This window comes from Delphinus delphis, chromosome 1 (assembly GCF_949987515.2).
Source record: "Delphinus delphis chromosome 1, mDelDel1.2, whole genome shotgun sequence".
Classification (NCBI taxonomy): Eukaryota; Metazoa; Chordata; class Mammalia; order Artiodactyla; family Delphinidae; genus Delphinus; species Delphinus delphis.
Genome location: NC_082683.1, coordinates 161,577,440 through 161,589,779, shown reverse-complemented (window position 1 = coordinate 161,589,779; position 12,340 = coordinate 161,577,440). Strand labels below are relative to the sequence as shown.

The window sequence follows — 12,340 nt, the reverse complement described above, 5'->3', positions numbered from 1 at the left end:
CCAAGCCAGAGTCCCCAAGAGGAGCACCCAGGCAGGGTGGGAGGCCCTGGTCAGCACACATGGGTTGGCTGGCCAGTGAAGCTGCTCCCCGTGTGGCCTCTAGGTCTCTTCTCGGAGAGGCACATGGAGCAGCCAGATAATCTGTCCTGAGGGGGGAGAGGGGAGCAGGTGGGGTCAGGAGGGGAAACTGAGGCAGGAAGGGGCCCAGCTTTAGTATCCCCAGGCCAGGTGAGGCAGAATCCCGGCTACAGAGCGAGTGGGAAAGAACTGACCCCAAGCAGCAGGTCAGGGCACCTATCGGTTGAGCCCTGAGTCAGCTCCCCCATCACATGCCCGCCCTTGGCCCTGTATCTGTTATTACCAGGGAAGTATTTGTTCTACAAAAGGGTTGCTTTTCAAGTCCCCTGGGCTGTTATAGATATTCTATTTACAAGGGACACTTTCCTACAACTTATTCATTGAGAGAAATCCCACTGCAAGTGATCTTGTAAGGGGAGGAATCCCTTTGTTAAGCTGATGCCAGATTTCCCTGCACGGAGTGTGCTCAAAGGAAGGGCTGCTCGGCACTGCCCAGGCTGGTAGTGAGTAGCGACCACATCACAGCGCCGGGGGGGTAGGTGCACCTGGGAATGAGAGGACCTGGCTCCCACTCTCACCCACTTTCGATTTTAAATGCAATAACGAGGCAGTTTGTACCACTTCGTCCGTGCCGCTCTGGGAAAGCCCACCCGCCGGGCCCCTCCCGGGTGGCCTCGGGGTGCCTCGCAACCGCGCCCCGCACGCAGAGGGGCAGTTCTCATTCTCCGCCCACAGGCGGAAAACCGAGTCCCCAGGAGGGCCAACACCTGCCCCGAGGGTCACACGGCGACCGAGCTTGGTTCTCTGGTGGCCTCAGGAGGTTCGGGCCGGGACAGGGTCTGCGCGATTATCCCCTAAGGCACACACACCCCCTCCAGGCCCTTCCCCGCCAGACCAGGCCGGTCGCCCTCCGCCAGAACGTCCCCGCTGCCCTACGCAGGAGCGGGGTGGCCCGCCCGCCGCGGACCTCGGAGTCCCCCGGCCCGAGCCTGGGTCGCGCGCTCTGCCGGGTCTCGGCGGCCGGGGCGCGGGAGAACCAGGGGACGGCGCCGCGCGCCCTCTGGTGGCCGCCGCGGGCGGAAGCGGGAGCGCTGGTCCCCCGCGCCGCCGCCGCCGGGCGGGGGCGACAGCGGCCGAGAACCCCCCTCATGAAGCGGCGTCCGGGCCTCGCGCCCGCTTCCCCTTTTCCACAAAAAGGAAGCACGTTTGGGGTAAAACCGAACTTCTGTAAAATCAATGAAATCGACAGGGACACCTGGTCTATAAAACGAGAGGGAGGCGCTCAGGCGCTCGGGACCCGTGGGCAGAAGCCAGGGGAAGCCGCGCCGAGCGGAAATGGTGGCTATTGTCGCGGCGGCGCGCGGTTCCGCTCGGGCCACCCGCTGAGGGGCGCGGCTGCGGGGCCCCCGGGCAGGGCGGGGGGCAAGAATGACACTCCCCCACCCCACCCCCATCCCGGTCCGGGCCCAGCCGGCTAGGCTGGCCCGCCGCGTCAGCCGCCCTTTGTCCGCCGCCGAGCCCCGCCCCTCCGCCCCTGCGACTCCGCCCGCCCGGTGCCCGCCGCCTCCCCCGCCTCGGCCCTCGCGGGTGAGAAAAGCAGGGGAATGTGATCGCCCGTCTCGGCCGCCGAGAAAACCTTCTCTAGGAGGGGAGGTGACTGGTTGCTCGTCACACGGCACGGCCAGGACCCGAACCCAGGTCTGCGGGGCCAGCGTGAGCCTCCCGCAGACGTGGGAGCCGCACCCCTCCCGCCCCCGCGCCCTATCCCTGGGGGGTCCAGGCCCGGAGGCGGGGAAGGGCCGTCCCAGTCTCTGTGCGGGAGGCAGTTTGCTGGCTAAATCCCCAGCACCCTCTGGTTTTTAAAAATCGCCTTTATTTGCAGAGCCCAGTCAGAGGCGCCGCTTCCTGGACTGCGAAATCAGAACTGGGAGAAGATGGTTTGCTGCTGCTGCTGCTTCTGGGGATTTGGTCCCAGCTCCTAGGTGCTGCCTTGAGAAGACAAGCACTTACTTGAGGGGCGGCTGCAGCCCAGGCAGGGGAGGGGAGGATTCAGCGAGTGTAGCGGTCGGGCCTTGCCTTCCAGTCCGGGGACAGAAGCTGGATAGACAGGGCTCTCCCGGGGAGCAGCGGAAGGTGGTGCAGAAGCCGGGCGCTGCTGGAAGATTCAGAGCCGGGGGAGATGGACGAGTTAGGCACGCTCCAGAACCTGGCACATGGTAGGGGCTCCATAAATAACTGTCTAAGTGTCTGCTGCAGGATGGAGGTGGGACTTGAGCTGCGTGAACTCCGGCTGAGCAGAGAGGACTGGAAAGATCTGAGGGGACTGTTTTGAGCCTGGCAGCCCAGGGGCTTTGCAGGGCAGTCAGGAGCCGCCTGGAGGAGGGGGGCTCCAGGTTGCGTCTGGGTTGGAGAAGGTTGGCCGGGCGGGGGATGGGTCTGAGGGTCTCAGAGGGTGAGGAGGGCACCTGGGAAGTGGCCCCTCTGAGTGCTGGAGCTTTACTGCTTGTAAAAGTGACAGTTGACTTGGCAGCACCCACAGAGGACACATCACCAGCAAATGTTTGCCCAATCCGGCTGCTCGTCTCTCCAGCTCCTCCCTGAGGGGTGCTCAGTGGTGGTGGCCGTGGTTGGCCTTTCCAGGTGAGGCCCTGCCAGGCCAGGAAAGGCCCAAGTGGGAGCTCACCAAGCCCTTCATATCCCCATATATACCTTGAAAACCCAGCAGAGTCATCTCCTGTGGTTGTAGAAACTGCCTTTTAGAATGGCACATTTGCTGACTCTAAACGTCTGGGTTGTGATGCAACTTCTTGCTGCAGCAGCTGCATGGACCACAGGTTATCACACTTATCAGGGTCCCTCACACAGTGAGGTACCTGTGACACTCGAAAGGGACTCCCAAAAGGGGTTACAGGGAGGGAACTAGGAGCTCGAGGAGCTGCCTGGGAGTCAGGGGACCGGGGCTCAGAAAACGAAGAGGGACCAAGGGAGCCTAGTTAGCCGATGCCACCACTGGGCTGCAGCACCGCTGGACTCAGCCCCTGCTGCCATTACTCAGCTGTAGGCTCTGCTCCTGGGGGAGCTCCCACTGTCCAAGCCTGGTCTGTGCTCTGCACCCCAGCTGCCCAGGAGAGGGGGAGGTGAGAGCTGGAGCCCTTCAGCCTCTGAAGTGAGAGGAAAGGCCCTGCACAATGCGGATTGCCCCCAGTGGGAAGGCGGTGTGGACGCTGACAGCCCACCAAGTGTTCACAGCTACTGAGAGCTATGAAGGGTCTTCAACAGGAGCAGCCGGACCACATAAGCTTCTGAAGTTGCCCCCTGGCTGGGGATGATGTCGTGGGGAGGGGCTGGCAGCCACAGCCAGAGCGTGTTTTCAATTGCCAGGTGTGAGGCTGAGAAAGACATGCTGATGGGAGGCGGGCAGAGCCACTGGGGAGCCGGCTGTTCCTTTTGCGAGAGCAGCAGGGACTCAGATACTGGCAACAGAAGGTTTTTGTTTGTTTATTTACCTCTTAAACACTGAAAAAGATGTACAGTAAAGGTGTGTAAAACGAAAGGCCTCCTTCACTCTTCCCCATCCCCCCCTCACCAGGCCGTGTGTCCTGACCTGTCCTCCTATACATTTTCAAACTGATGTGTAAACCGTAGGTCAGGTTTCGGTTGGTCTCTTTTAGTAACTGGAATTGTGTTGTATATGTTGATCTGTGATATGCTTGTTGAAGATGTTTCCAGTCCTGCATACTCCTTTTAGCCACTACATAACATTCCATAGAATCAGTGTTCACCATCTTTTTTTTTCTATTATAACCAGATGATTTTACTGAAAGTTACGGAAAACATAGCCAGTGAATTGAAAGTGCCTTGCTTAAGACGCCACTGAGAGTCACCAGAAGATCCAGACCGATGCCCCAGTCCTCACACTACCTTGATGCTTTTTATAATTCTACCCCCTTAAGAGCCATCCTAGGACGACACGCTCTGAAAAGAGTGACTTTCCCCCTTCCCTGTTTGGGTCAGTTATTTCTTGCAGTTCTGTCCCACCTTTGAAAATGTTTTTATGTTTTGTTTCTGGCTGCGCCATGCAGCTTATGGGATTTTAGTTCCCCAGCCAGGGATCGAACCCGGGCCCTCAGAAGTGACAGTGAAGAGTCCTAACCACTGGACTGCCAGGGAATTCCCCCACCTTTGCAAATGCTTCGATCCCTCTCAGGTTGAATCCCCATAAAATCCCCGTGAGTTGGGAGGATGAAATATCAGTATTTTTGTTTTAAAATTAAAACAAAGTCTTGATCGGGAGTTCCCTGGTGGTCTAGTGGTTAGGATTCAGAGCTTTCACTGCCATGGCCTGGGTTCCATCCTTGGTCTGGGAACTGAGGTCCCAGAAGCCACGAGGTGGGGTTAAAACTCAAACCAAAAACCAAAGCAAAAACAAAGAAGGTCTTGATCAAAGGGGTTCATTGGCTTTTCCAAAAGCATTTGGGAACGCCCTCCAGCACCTGCTGGACCACCTGCCAGCTTGTAGCGCACTTCTCCAATCCTGAGTGTACCTGCATGGATGTCTTCGAAAGGTGGTTACCTTTTCTTCTAAACATTAAACACAATTGGATGGGAAGCTAGAAAGGGAGAAGGAGATGAAAGTGGGAAGTTATGATTGAGAGAGTTATGAGCATTCTCATTCGGTTTTTCTATCACTCCCTAAGAAGGAAATTAAAAATCTGTGAACTTGGGGCTTCCCTGGTGGCGCAGTGGTTAAGAATCCGCCTGCCAATGCAGGGGACACAGGTTCGAGCCCTGCTCTGGGAAGATCCCACATGCTGCGGAGCAACTAAGCCCGTGCGCCGCAACTACTGAGCCTGCGCTGTAGAGCCCATGAGCCACAACTATTGAGCCCACGTGCCACAATTACTGAAGCCCACGCGCCTAGAGCCCGCGCCCCGCAACAAGAGAAGCCACCGCAATGAGAAGCCCGCGCGCCACAACGAAGATTAGCCCCCGCTCGCCACAACTAGAGAAAGCCAGCGCACAGCAACAAAAGACCCAACTCAGCCAAAAAAAAAAAAAAAAGATAAATAAAATTAAAAAAAGAAATCTTTGAACTTCCCATTACTGCAGCTGCAACAGTAAATTCCTGATGGCTGCTGGATGAAAGGAGCACCTGATTGGTTTCTCATTTCAGCATTTCCCATTGCAGGCATAGTCTCTTACTTGTGCTAATCTCATTCAAAATATTTTCCCTTCCTATCTTACTTGTTTTGTTTTTGGCTTTTTTTTTTTTTTTTTGGCTGTACCACGTGGCTTATGGGATCTTAGTGCCCCGACCAGGGATTGAACCCTGGCCCATGGCAGTAAAAGTGCTGAGTCCTAACCACTGCACCGCTGGTGAATTCCCTCCCCTTTCTATTTTGAAAAGAAAGTTAGTTTTCTTCCTATTTTACTTTTCTCTCCCTGAGGCAATTTCTGGAACAGGAGAAGGTGAGCCTTAATTGACAGGATGCCACTTTCTTGCCAGCTGCTAACCTTTCCCTCTGCCCCTCATATTTCTTTTTCCTACAGTGTTCACCGTCTCGATGGACATTTGGGTTGTTTCATTCTGCTCTAGTTATGAGCACTTTTGTGCACACGTTTGAGTGCAGGGATGGGATTTGAAGGGGAGAGTCTCCGTGTGAATCCCTGCCCATCTCAGGGGAAGAAGTGTTGACTTGGCATCCAGCAGGCACCCCACTGCACGCTAAGCCACGTGGGAGAGCAGCTGGCCTGTGGATTTGGGACTCAAAAAGTCCAGAGGCACCCGTGTGGCCAGGTAGGTCGCTGGTTTTGCTTCTGGGCTACAGAAAGGTCTGTGGGCCGGGGTGGGGGGGGGGGGGGTGGGGGGCGCAGACATGTCCACTAGATGGCGCCAAAGCCAGTAAGACGAGGCCTGGGCTTCGGAAGCCCCAGTCGCTGCAGGAGAAGTGGTTCCAGCGTCTGACCCCTTCGCCCCTAGAAGACAGGTGAAGATTCTCCTAAGGCACCAGCTGCCTCACTTAAACACCTTGCAGGTCGCGCGGTGGGGAGCGGGGCAGCCGTGAATGGTTCCACAGCTTAAGCCGGGCCCGGAGGGCTGCAATTCAGGCTGTGGGACTGGCCGTGACAGCCCAGGGGAGGGGCTACTTTCTTGTCATTGATACAAGTTTAGACAGCGCTTGCAGTGGCCGGGGGCGGGACGGGGCGGGGCGGGGCGGGAGTTCCAGTAATACAGCCCCGTGTTCCACATTGCTAGTACCTGCAGAGGAACCCACCTCCTGGAGAAAATATGGGATCGGATGGCACAAGGATTCTCTCTGTTGGCCGCTGAAGGTTCGAGGTGGCTGTAGACAGTCCTGCCCCACAAAGGAGCTCACCGCCAGGTAGGAAATTGACACTGGACAAATTGCAATTTGTTATGCCACTGCTCTAATGGTCCATTTGGAATCAAATAGGATGACGTGAGGGAAGGTGCTTTGAAACACCTAAAGGCCTCATCTGCGTGGGATAATTCGCCATTTTCCCAGAAAAGCTTCGAAGCAGCAGCAGCAGTAGCAGCAATAGCAGAATCTCTCTCCCTCCTTCCTTCCCTCCCTCTTCTCTCTCCCACCCCCTCACCGTCCCTAAGTTCGGAGCCCACCCTGCTGCTCAGCCCCCCTAGCAGTCTCCAGGCTGCTCCACTCCCAGCGTCTGAAGCTGCCCCAGGTTCCCAGCACTGGAGCTCAGGCCTGACTCTTTAAATAGTAAATGAATTTGCAGAGAAACAATAGCCTCCAGCCCCAGTTCCTAGCATACTGTAGGTGTGATGAACTTTGTAGAGTCGGAAGAAGGAAGCAGGGAGGAAGAATGGACTCTGGCTGATCAGGGTTCCCTTCCCTTAACTTTCTGTGCTGGGGCAGGAGACAAGGTGTGGCTAAGTGGGTTTCCTGACTGCGGACGAGCATCTCCCGCCACACGGGGTGACGTCACACCCTCCGTGGAGCATGGGGTCTGTTTCCTCCCCTGGAATCTGGGAAGCCTGTGACTGCTTCGGAAGTGATGTTCTCTGATGACAGACTTCCCATTTGTTTTTTGAGGTTTTTAAAAAATTTTTATTATTTATTTATTGGTTGAGTTGGGTCTCTTGCTGCGCGCGGGCTTTCTCTAGTTGGGGCGAGCGGGGGCTACTCTTCATTGCGGTGTGCGGGCTTCTCATTGCGGTGGCTTCTCTTGCTGTGGACCACGGGCTTTAGGTGCGCGGGCTTCAGTAGTTGTGGCACGTGGGCTTCAGTAGTTGTGGCTCGCGGGCTCTAGTGCGTAGGCTCAGTAGTTGTGGCGCACGGGCTTAGTTGCTCCGTGGCATGTGGGATCTTCCCAGAGCAGGGCTTGAACCCATGTCCTCTGCATTGGCAGGCGGATTCTTAACTACTGCACCACCAGGGAAGCCCAACAGGCTTCCCGTTTGTATTCTCTCTTTTGGGACATGCCCCCTGGGATTCCTGATCGGCAGGTAAAAGGCCATCTACCCTGAAGCCACCAGGCTGGAGGGACCACGTGTAGCCAGAGATGCCAAGGGCCTCACTATTCCAGTCTCAGCACAGGAGCCAGACCTTTTTACTTTTTTGTTTTTTCTTTTCCTTCTATGGCTGCGCCGTGCAGCATGTGGAATCTTAGTTCCCCGACCAGGGATCGAACCTATGCCCCCTTGCAGTGGAAGCACGGAGTCTTAACCACTGGACCGCCAGGGAAGTCCCAGGAGCCAGACCTTCTGATGACGCAGCAAACCCCAGACGTTGAGCGGCCCAGCTAACACAGAGTGGAGCAGAGATGGGCTGGCCCTGTCCAAGTTGCAGATTCATTAACAAAATAATACTGTTTTGGGTCACTCTATTCTGGGGGCGGTGTTGTTTCACAGCAACAGAAAATGAAACAAAGGACCTAAAGCTGGGGTGACCAACCATCCCGGTTTGCCGGAAACTGAAAGGTTTCTGGGACTCAAGACATTCAGTGCTGACACTGGCAGAGTCCAAGGCACACGGATAAAGCAGTGGTTCTCAAACCTTCATGTGCATCGGAAACACCTAGGGATTTATTAAAACACAGATGGCTGGGCCCTACCCCTAGAATTTAGTGGATCTAGAGTTGGGTCCAATCATTTGCCTTTCTAACAAGTTCCCTGTTGCTGGTTGGAGCCCAAACTTCCAGAAGGACTGGCCTGAATGAAAGGCTGAGTTCGGGACCTGCAAATCCCAGGTTACTGCATGTCCCACTACTTCATCCTCTGCGCGACCCAGCACTGTGGCAGGAAATGGAGGAGGCCAAGGTCCTCTGGGTGTCAACCAGGAGAAACCCACATCTTCCTGGCAGGGTGGCTGGGTGCTATGGAAACAAGGCTAAGCCCGGAAGTGCCCAGGCTCCTTGGCACCTGCTTCCCAGAGGGAGCCTCAGCCCCTGCGGAGGAGCGAAGTGAACAAACAGCAGAGATCAGCCCTCGACCAGGGAGGGTGCCTGCAGGTCCCCACCCCTCAGGAAGCAACCCTGAGGACAAACCTCTGCAAAGGAAACCACCCATCTCCCAAGACCTTGAGTTTTGTAGCTAGAGGGGACCTTTGCCATCATTGGGCCAACCTCCTCTTTTAACTGGGCGGGGTGGGGGGGAGCAGGGAAGCAGGCTGTGTGTTGACATGACTTGTCAAGACCACCCGTCGAGAATGAGAAGCTTCTCCCCTCCCAGCCGCCTTCCTGGGTCTTGGTCCCTCCTACCTTAGGCTCTGGTCCCAGCTCAGCCTGGGTGCCCACAGCTCCTCGCCCCACGTGGTCCTACGCTGTGAACCCACATCCCCCTCGTGGGCCCTCCCCATCTTGAGCGTCTCAGTCCACGTAGGCACCAGCCACCAGGAGCTGCAGGCCCGGGCAGAGGAAAGCTCGAAAGCGGCTGCTGCCTTACTGCAGGGCCCCAAGCTTCAGCGTGAAGACTGCAGAGTCCTGGACCCACCCCCGAGAGGCTGTGACGGGGCCCAGGCACCGACATTCTCGACAAGAGCCCTACGTGATTTGGATGCAGGTAGCGTTGGCCAGACTCCGAGAAGCAACCCCCTAGCATCATCTTCCACAGAAGGCCACCGACAAAGAGGTGACGAAGTGACAGAAGCCTGACTCAAGTACACTTGGGAGGAAGCCGGAATTTATTACTGGTTCTAAAACCCAGACAACGGACAAAGCAGAGCAAAGATGTCATTTGGCCTCATGCACGGTGGGAGCTGAGGCCTGGGATGAATTCCCTTGATTCTCATGGCTAATTTTTCCATCCAGCTGGACATAATAACCCACAGGTCACATCTTCCACCAGGGGATCGACTCACTCTCCCAAATTAAGACACTCTGGGGGAGGGCTGATTGGGTCAGGTGCTTCTCCCTGGACCAGCGAGTAGGATCCTACGCAGGCCCCAGTAGCCCAGCCTGGTCGGTACTGCTCAGGGTCTGAGAGGGAAATGTGGTAAAGAAGGGAGGACTTGGTTCCAGTCTGTGGAGGCCTCTCCCAACCACTGAGACTCTGGGCAGGAGACCTGGTACGGCAGCCAGCCTCCAAGACGGTACCATGATTCTTGTCTCCTGGCGTTCATGTACCTATGTACTCCCTCCTGTATTGAACAGGGCTGACCTGGGTGATGAATAGGATACTGCAGAAGTGATGAAGTGTCTTCCAAGGTTATGCTTTAAGAAGTATTGCAGCTTCTTCCTTGCTCACTCTTGGGTCACTGGCTCCGGGGGAGCCAGCTGCCATACTGTGAGGCACTCAATCAGCCCTTTGGGCCAGGGCTGGGATGAGGGTGAGTGAGGTATTGGCTCAGGCTCAGAATTTAAGGGGTTGCCAATAAAGCCAGTTATCAAGATAGATGTTTTAAAGTAATATTTTAAAAATGAAAATTCATGCAAAAAAATCCATCGTGAACAAAATATCAAATTTTTAAATAAAGACAGGCTCAGTACGGTCTGAAGTGTACTGGAGCCTGAAGCAAAAGGGAAAATCAGTAACACTCGTCCTGATAGCAATACTAGAGCCCACCAGGAGTGTGGGAGGTCTCGGTCCCGGGGCTGAGGGTCCAGTGACATCCACTCAGCCTCCAAACAAGTGACTGGATAAGAAGAACACACGTGTCATCTTCTGGCTCCAGGAAGAAGGCAAATCTAGCAGGGCGTTTCCCTCTGTGTCTGGACTAGGGTGACTAAGCTAAGCTCCCCTTAGCCAAGCAGAACAGTAGCTGGCCACTTCCAGGGCTGCAGCCCGGTAATGACGATGACTCATCATAACCACATCTGTGGATTCCTTATCACGTGCCAGGTCCTTTGCCAAGCACTTTTCAGGTATTAACTTCATTCCTCAGTGGGGACCTGAGGTAGGTTCTAATCACCATTTTACAAATGAGGGAACAGAAGTACAGAGACTTCAGTAACTTGCCCAAGTTTCCACAGAGCGAGGGGTCGGAGTTGGGGTTTGACCTCAGGCAGCGTCTGACTCTGGAAACCACAGGCTGAATTTGCATCTCAGCTCTGCCAAGTATTTGCTGTCTATACTGGGAAAATTACTTCACCTCTTTAGGCTCAGTGCTCACCCCTGTAAAATGGGGATAGTAGATGAGCTCATGCTTAAAGCACTTAGCACCACAGTTGCTATGAAGCAAATGAACACTCAGCATTAGCCATTATTATTCTTCTGTCAGGTGCACTTGAACTTCAGATGGTAGCTTCCACTCAGGGACGGTCTCCCCCTAATCTTTCCCTCCACTTCCTTTTTTTTTTTTTTTGCGGTACACGGGCCTCTCACCGTTGTGGCCTCTCCCGTTGCGGAGCACAGGCTCCGGATGCGCAGGCTCAGCGGCCATGGCTCACCGGCCCAGCCGCTCTGCGGCATGTGGGATCCCCCCGGACCAGGGCATGAACCCGTGTCCCCTGCATCGGCAGGCAGACTCTCAACCACTGCGCCACCAGGGAAGCCCCTCCACTTCCTTTTTTACTGGCTTCTATAACCATCCTCCCTCACTCTGCAGGGACCCCTTGCCTCTCATGGGGTTGTACCTACTCCCCACCCAACCCTCATGCAGTGAAGCTCAGAAAATCCAGGAAGAGCTATGGGATGCTGGGGAGAGCCTGGGGCGGGTGTGGGGAGAGGAACAGGAGGTGAGCCGGGCAGGGAGAGCGTGGCCCTGGGGCAGGAAGCGCCGGTCTAGGGGAGGCCTCAGGGCCCCAAGCGAGCAAGCTTGCCGAGCTCGATCCTGTTTGCTTCCCCGGCTGCAGCCCCGACTCACAAGGAGATCTACCAGAGTGGACACACCGACTAACCCGCGGGTCTTCTTCCCTCCCCACCGCCAGGCGCCATCAGGGCGATCCCAGAGGCCTCGTAGGTGGGAATGGGGAACCAGGAGCACAGGGCAGGTTGGGCCGCCGCGTGGAAACCTGGCTTGAGGGGGTGGAGGGACCACCTCTGCCCTTCGTCCGCCAACACCGTCCCCCGCACAAATTCATGCTCATAAAGAAGCTTGTGGGCACAGGCTGGGGACCAGTGACTGCGTGTGCACTGGAGTGCTGGTGGCAGCGAGCTCTGCCAGGTGGCTCCTGCTGGGCGCTACTCCCCTTCAGCCATGCCACCCAGTGTCACCCAACAAACCCATCACGACGTCCCAAGTCTGTCAAGTCTTCTGAAAAGACTTGCTCTCTTCTCTTATTGCCATCCTGCCTCCTGCCCTCCTGGGAAGGGATGACCTTCATCCCGTGATGGATCCCCGATGCTGTGCTGGAACCATGAGACACACAGATGAAAGGCGCTCCAGGATTCTCGGTTCCAGTTTGCAGAGGAGCGGGGGTAAGAGCCGATTTGGTCCCAGTGCCTGGGCTATGGTAGGAGGCTATGCAAGGACAGGGGCAGCAGAGGGGGTTCCGGAGTCCTGAAGGTCACCAGGAGTTGGCCAGGGGAAGGAGAAGTGTCCCCAGAGGAAAGGCCCTGCAGGGTAACTGGGATGAATTCTGGGGGTGTGTCCTGGAGGCAAGTGGGGAGAAGTGGGGAGGTGGAGCCGATGATGCTGAGCTTTGTAATTAGCCGGCTTTCATAGTTTGCCTTTTATCTAGAATCCTCTGGGGATCCAAAGGGTTTTAAGCTGAGGGACATGATTAGACCTGCCTTTTGGAAAGCTCTCTGGCTGCGCTGCAGAGAGTGGATGGGTGGATGGAGAGGCCGGGAGAAGGGCGGAGGGAGAACAGGTGCCGGCCCTGGGAGGAGAGCATTGGC

General features: G+C 56.0%; 1 long non-coding RNA gene across 1 annotated transcript; it reads left to right on the top strand.

The window, feature by feature from the left end:
- Nucleotides 1–1,662: 1,662 nt before the first annotated feature.
- Nucleotides 1,663–11,918, top strand: LOC132414667 (uncharacterized). The gene is made up of 5 exons (XR_009516996.1): nt 1,663–1,776; nt 1,961–2,060; nt 5,629–5,875; nt 6,335–6,461; nt 11,811–11,918. It is a non-coding gene; the product is annotated as an uncharacterized lncRNA (long non-coding RNA).
- The last annotated feature ends 422 nt before the right edge of the window (nt 11,919–12,340 follow it).